This window comes from Scyliorhinus torazame, unplaced genomic scaffold (assembly GCF_047496885.1).
Source record: "Scyliorhinus torazame isolate Kashiwa2021f unplaced genomic scaffold, sScyTor2.1 scaffold_1159, whole genome shotgun sequence".
In the NCBI taxonomy this organism is placed as follows: Eukaryota; Metazoa; Chordata; class Chondrichthyes; order Carcharhiniformes; family Scyliorhinidae; genus Scyliorhinus; species Scyliorhinus torazame.
This window is the reverse complement of record NW_027308886.1, coordinates 42,501-50,000: the sequence shown is the minus strand read 5'-3', so window position 1 is coordinate 50,000 and position 7,500 is coordinate 42,501.

Here is a 7,500-nt window from a genome sequence, read left to right as displayed (position 1 = left end):
GGCCTCACAAGGGCTGCGAGAATTCTCGGTCGATGTCCGTCTGTGACTCGGGGCGGCGGGGGAACCCACACAGCACGGGGAGGGTCAACCGCTCAGCCTGAACACCAGCCCACAATAGCGCTGGCCCGCCGAGGGCCCTCCCACGTCGGACACGACTCGCCTGATCGTTCGAGAGGTAGGTGCCGAGAGGTACGCCGCCGTGTGCGGAAGGAAGCAACAACGACTGGCCGCCACGGGCGTGACCTCTCGCGCCCGAGAATCTGCTCTCGGCCAAGGCTTTCGGCGCTCGCACGACACTTGCAACCAGCCGGCGTGCGGCGCCTGACTTCAATCAGGTTTCTGGGAACGCCCCGACATGTGCCTCTGTGCAACCCGTTAACCGTGACACATGCGACTGCAACCAAGGGAACCAGGCACGGGAACGCCGCCGCCCCGCGTCGCCTGAAAACAGACTTGGGCACCCTGGCCTCCAGGTGTGCCCGAAAACAAGACAAGAGGTGCCCAGTCACAAAGGCTAAACCTCGACAGACATTTTATAATGTGTCTTCTACCATATATGTCTGTCTCTTCTTGAATTATTGTACAAGGATATATATATATATAATTGTGTCTTTGTTTTCTCGCCATTAAAAACTTTGTAAGTGTTTCTCTCTCGCCACAGAAAAAACACTTTGTCTGTTTTTTTTACAAGTATGTTTCTCACACAAGAGTTCACAGAAACACATTGTTTGTATCAGAGTTACCGCCGGCTCGGACTCTGACCGATTTTTAGGCCGGCAAATGAGTTCGAAAAGTCCGTCAAAATTGTTGCTAAAACCCCTTGAGGACTTCCGAGTGCTCATTGGTAAGGCCTTCGATTTGAAATCGGGACCGTACCTCAAAGTAGCACTTTCCTGGGTACTTTCAAAGTGCTACCGCTGCCAGAAAATGTTCTAAAATCGTGTTCCCGAAAATCTCCGGGCACCCCGCCAACCCCTCGTGACGCCAAATGCAAATGGCAAATCGGCGGGAGGTCGCCCGGTAGTCCATCCGAGGAAGGCGCTCCAAATCCCCGCAAATCGACTTTTTCAAAACCTCATCGGCACTACCGAGGGCAAGTGGTTAACCAGCTGTCCGAGACACTCGACCACAAATGCAAGTGGCAGCTCGGCGGGACCAATCCACTCCACCTTAGCGGAACACCCCCACTGTGTCCCCGGTACCACGGCTGGACACGACCTCATACACTTCCGAGGGCAAGTGATTAACTAACGGTAGGGTGCACTTTTCATATATGCACGTGCCCCATCGGCGGGACCAATCCACTCCTCCGTTCCGCTCTCCTGCAACTTGCCCCGGTAAAGCGGCGGCACAGGACCTCATAGACCTCCTGGAAGTCGCCAGAGGCTAAGTCCGACTGGTTTATGACTTGCCACTGCCTGGACCTGCCCCCACAGGCTAAGTCCGACTGGTTTATGACTTGCCACTGTCTCCACCTCCCTCCACAGGCTAAGTCCGACTGGTTTATGACTTGCCACTGTCTCCACCAGCCTCCACAGGCTAAGTCCGACTGGTTTATGATTTGCCACTGTCTCCACTGGTTCATGACTTGCCACTGCCTGGACCTGCCCCCACAGGCTAAGTCCGACTGGTTTATGACTTGCCACTGTCTCCACCTTCCCTCCACAGGCTAAGTGCGACTGGTTTATGACTTGCCACTGTCTCCACCAGCCTCCACAGGCTAAGTCCGACTGGTTTATGATTTGCCACTGTCTCCACTGGTTCATGACTTGCCACTGCCTGGACCTGCCTCCACAGGCTAAGTCCGACTGGTTTATGACTTGCCACTGTCTCCACCAGCCTCCACAGGACAAGTCCGACTGGTTTATGATTTGCCACTGTCTCCACTGGTTCATGACTTGCCACTGCCTGGAACTGCCTCCACAGGCTAAGTCCGACTGGTTTATGACTTGCCACTGTCTCCACCAGCCTCCACAGGCTAAGTCCGACTGGTTTATGATTTGCCACTGTCTCCACTGGTTCATGACTTGCCACTGCCTGGCCCTGCCTCCACAGGCTGAGTCCGACTGGTTTATGATTTGCCACTGGTTCATGACTTGCCACTGCCTGGACCTGCCTCCACAGGCTGAGTCCGACTGGTTTATGATTTCCCACTGGTTCATGACTTGCCACTGCCTGGACCTGCCTCCACAGGCTGAGTCCGACTGGTTTATGATTTGCCACTGGTTCATGACTTGCCACTGCCTGGCCCTGCCTCCACAGGCTGAGTCCGACTGGTTTATGATTTGCCACTGGTTCATGACTTGCCACTGCCTGGACCTGCCTCCACAGGCTGAGTCCGACTGGTTTATGATTTGCCACTGGTTCATGACTTGCCACTGCCTGGACCTGCCTCCACAGGCTTAAGTCCGACTGGTTTATGACTTGCCACTGTCTCCACTGGTTCATGACTTGCCACTGCCTGGCCCTGCCTCCACAGGCTGAGTCCGACTGGTTTATGATTTCCCACTGGTTCATGACTTGCCACTGCCTGGACCTGCCTCCACAGGCTGAGTCCGACTGGTTTATGATTTCCCACTGGTTCATGACTTGCCACTGCCTGGACCTGCCTCCACAGGCTGAGTCCGACTGGTTTATGATTTGCCACTGGTTCATGACTTGCCACTGCCTGGCCCTGCCTCCACAGGCTGAGTCCGACTGGTTTATGATTTGCCACTGGTTCATGACTTGCCACTGCCTGGACCTGCCTCCACAGGCTGAGTCCGACTGGTTTATGATTTGCCACTGGTTCATGACTTGCCACTGCCTGGCCCTGCCTCCACAGGCTGAGTCCGACTGGTTTATGATTTGCCACTGGTTCATGACTTGCCACTGTCTCCACCAGCCTCCACAGGCTAAGTCCGACTGGTTTATGATTTGCCACTGTCTCCACCAGCCTCCACTGGTTCATGACTTGCCACCGACTCGGCCAGCCTCCCCAGGCGAAGCGCGGGCGTTTGGTGACAATTCCAAGGCAGACCAAGGCAAACACGGCCCCTTGCGCGGCGGGGAGCCGTGCCCGGCCTCGGCGGGGCGTCGGGCCGCCGTTTGGAGCGCCGGCCGAAAACCCGAAAAAAGGGCGAAAATCGGAAAGAATTCGCGCCCGATCGGGCCGAGCGGCCGGCGGGGCGGCAGCCCGGGTCGGTCTCCGCAGACCTGGAGGCTCGAGGGGACCTTTCCGACCAAAGTCCATTTCTCGATTTTCCACCTCCTACCAATCTGCAGGTACCCCGCCAACCCCTCGGGACGCCAAACGCAAATGGCAAATCGGCGGGAGGGCGCCCGGTAGTCCATCCGAGGAAGGCGCTCCAAGTCCCCGCAGATCGGCTTTTTCAAAACCTCATCGGCACTACCGAGGGCAAGTGGTTAACCAGCTGTCCGAGACACTCGACCACAAATGCAAGTGGCAGCTCGGCGGGACCAATCCGCTCCTTTAGCGGGAACACCCCCACTGTGTCCCCGGTACCACGGCTGGACACGACCTCATACACTTCCGAGGGCAAGTGATTAACTAACGGTAGGGTGCACTTTTCATATATGCACGTGCCCCATCGGCGGGACCAATCCACTCCTCCGTTCCGCTCTCCTGCAACCTTGGCCCCGGTAAAGCGGCGGCACAGGACCTCATAGACCTCCTGGAAGTCGCCAGAGGCTAAGTCCGACTGGTTTATGACTTGCCACTGCCTGGCCCTGCCTCCACAGGCTAAGTCCGACTGGTTTATGATTTGCCACTGGTTCATGACTTGCCACTGCCTGGCCCTGCCTCCACAGGCTGAGTCCGACTGGTTTATGACTTGCCACTGCCTGGACCTGCCTCCACAGGCTAAGTCCGACTGGTTTATGACTTGCCGCTGCCTGGACCAGCCTCCACAGGCTAAGTCCGACTGGTTTATGACTTGCCACAGTCTCCGCCAGACTCCACTGGTTCATGACTTGCCACCGCCTCGACCAGCCTCCCCAGGCTAAGTCCGAGCGTTGCGGTGGCCATGCCAGTGCCGACGAGGTCTGATCCGGTCCCTCGCGCTCCGGGGAGCCGTGCCCGGCCTCGGCGGGGCGTCGGGCCGCCGTTTGGAGCGCCGGCCGAAAACCCGAAAAAAGGGCGAAAATCGGAAGAAATTCGCGCCCGATCGGGCCGAGCGGCCGGCGGGGCGGCAGCCCGGGTCGGTCTCCGCAGACCTGGAGGCTCGAGGGGACCTTTCCGACCAAAGTCCATTTCTCGATTTTCCACCTCCTACCAATCTGCAGGTACCCCGCCAACCCCTCGTGACGCCAAACGCAAGTGGCAGACCAGCGGGACGGACCACCGGTAGTCATGCCGGGAATGAGGTCTCGGCGTCGGCATAAGGTGGGTGGATCGGACCCCATCCGGCCTACGGTTCTTTTTCAAAACGGCGCCCCCGGCCCCCGCCGGCGGCGGCCTTGGCGGCCGGGTGGGCGCCCCTCCTCGAATCGCCACCCTGCCCCGGGGTGAGCCGCTTCGCCGCCGCCCGGCGCCGTCAACAACCTTGTCCTGGTTTATGACTTGTCACCGCCGCTGGTTTATGACTTGTCACCGCCGCTGGTTTATGACTTGTCACCGCCGCTGGTTTATGACTTGTCAGCACCGGCGGACGGCCTCTCGCCGCCCTTTGGACGCCCCGGCGGCGGACCGTGACCCCCCACGGCTGGCCCGCGCGGGGCCCGCCACCCGCCCAAGGGGCGCCCCCTGCCGTTCGCCCACCTAACGCACGGCTGGAACAGCACCAAGCCCCGCAGCCGGCCAACGGCGGCACACACTGACCGCAGCCCACCGGAGGCACGTCGGGCCGTGGCCGTACCCCGCCCGACAGCGCCCCCTGCGGGCCACGGACCAGGCGGACGTTGGGACGAGACGATCCCCGGCCGAGGCGCTCTCTGAGCCCGCCAGGGACCGGTGCACCGCCGGCGGACGCTGCACCCGGTACACGAGCGCCCTCTGCCCGCCGGGGACCGGTGCACCGCCGGGGGAGTCTGCACCGGGCCCAGGAGCTCCCTCTGCCCGCCAGGAACCGGGGGGACCGCCGGCGGAGGCTGCACCGGGCCCAGCAGGTCACTCTGCCCGCCAGGGACCGGGGGGACCGCCGGCGGAGGCTGAGCCCGGCCCAGGAGCTCCCTCTGCCCGCCAGGAACCGGGGGGACCGCCGGCGGAGGCTGAACCCGGCCCAGGAGGTCACTCTGCCCGCCAGGGACCGGGGGGACCGCCGGCGGAGGCTGCACCGGGCCCACGAGCTCCCTCTGCCCGCCAGGGACCGGGGGGACCGCCGCCGGAGGCTGCACCCGGCCCAGGAGCTCCCTCTGCCCGCCAGGGACCGGGGGGACCGCCGGCGGAGGCTGCACCCGGCCCAGGAGGTCCCTCTGCCCGCCAGGGACCGGGCGGACCGCCGGCGGAGGCTGCACCGGGCCCAGGAGCTCCCTCTGCCCGCCAGGGGCCGGGGGGACCGCCGCCGGAGGCTGCACCGGGCCCAGGAGCTCCCTCTGCCCGCCAGGGGCCGGGGGGACCGCCGCCGGAGGCTGCACCCGGCCCAGGAGCTCCCTCTGCCCGCCAGGGACCGGGGGGACCGCCGGCGGAGGCTGCACCGGGCCCAGGAGCTCCCTCTGCCCGCCAGTGACCGGGGGGACCGCCGCCGGAGGCTGCACCCGGCCCAGTAGCTCCCTCTGCCCGCCAGGGACCGGGGGGTCCTCCGGCGGAGGCTGCACCCGGCCCAGGAGGTCCCTCTGCCCGCCAGGGACCGGGGGGACCGCCGGCGGAGGCGGCACCGGGCCCAGGAGCTCCCTCTGCCCGCCAGGGACCGGGGGGACCGCCGCCGGAGGCTGCACCCGGCCCAGGAGCTCCCTCTGCCCGCCAGGGACCGGGGGGTCCGCCGGCGGAGGCTGCACCCGGCCCAGGAGGTCCCTCTGCCCGCCAGGGACAGGGTGTAACGCCGGCGGAGGCTGCCTCCGGCCCAGGAGGTCCGTCTGCCCGCCAGGGACCGGGGGGACCGCCGAGGAGTCTCTGCCCGTCCCAGATACTCCCTATCCCTACCCCTAACCGTATCCCTAACCCTATCGCCTAACCCTAACCCTATCCCTAACCCTAACCCTAACCCTATCCCTAACTCTAACCCCATCGCCTAACCCTAACCCTATCCCTAACCCTATCCCTAACCCTAACCCTATCCCTAACCCTAACCCTATCCCTAACCCTAACCCTATCCCTAACGCTAACCCTAACCCTATCCCTAACCCTAACCCTAACCCTAACCCTATCCCTAACCCTAACCCTAACCCTATCCCTAACCCTATCGCCTAACCCTAACCCTATCCCTAACCCTATCGCCTAACCCTAACCCTAACCCTAACCCTATCCCTAACCCTAACCCTATCCCCTAACCCTAAACCTATCCCTAACCCTAACCCTAACCCTAGCTCTAACCCCATCGCCTAACCCTAACCCTATCCCTAACCCTAACCCTATCCCTAACCCTAACCCTAACCCTAACCCTAACCCTATCGCCTAACCCTATCCCTAACCCTAACCCTATCCCTAACCCTAACCCTAACCCTATCCCTAACCCTAACCCTATCCCTAACCCTAACCCTATCGCCTAACCCTAACCCTATCCCTAACCCTAACCCTATCGCCTAACCCTAACCCTATCCCTAACCCTAACCCTATCGCCTAACCCTAACCCTATCCCTAACCCTAACCCTATCCCTAACCCTAACCCTAACCCTATCCCTAACCCTAACCCTAACCCTATCCCTAACCCTAACCCTAACCCTATCCCTAACCCTATCGCCTAACCCTATCCCTAACCCTAACCCTATCCCTAACCCTATCGCCTAACCCTAAACCGAACCCCAACCGCAACCCCCAACACCAAAAGGCACCGGGCCGTAAGCCTGCACCCGCACCGGCAGTGCCCTAGCCCCCTCGGGGAAGAAGGGACTCCGTCTCCACACCGCACCCGCCCCAGCTGCGCTCTCTCCCCGCCACCGCCGAAGGCACACGATTTGAACCGCTCCTCCCGTCCGGGGAAGCACACTCGGCAGCACGCCAACCTCCTTCCCAACGGGACCAGGACCGAAGGGCACACAGACCCTCCACCACCCCACCAACGTGACCCCAAGCCCGGGCACCCCCTTCAAATTCGCCCGCTGGGACGTGTATTAAGCCCGGCAACAGTTATTCAAGCAAAACCGCAGCCGCAAGTTGAAGTGACAACTCATTAACCAAAACAATATTGGGCAAGTCATAAACCACTTTCCACTCTGGACAAGTCATAAACCAGTTTCCTCTCTGGACAAGTCATAAACCAGTTGGACAAGTCATAAACCACTTTCCTCTTTGGACAAGTCATAAACCAGTTTCCTCTCTGGACAAGTCATAAACCACTTTCCACTCTGGACAAGTCATAAACCAGTTTCCTCTCTGGACAAGTCATAAACCAGTTGGACAAGTCA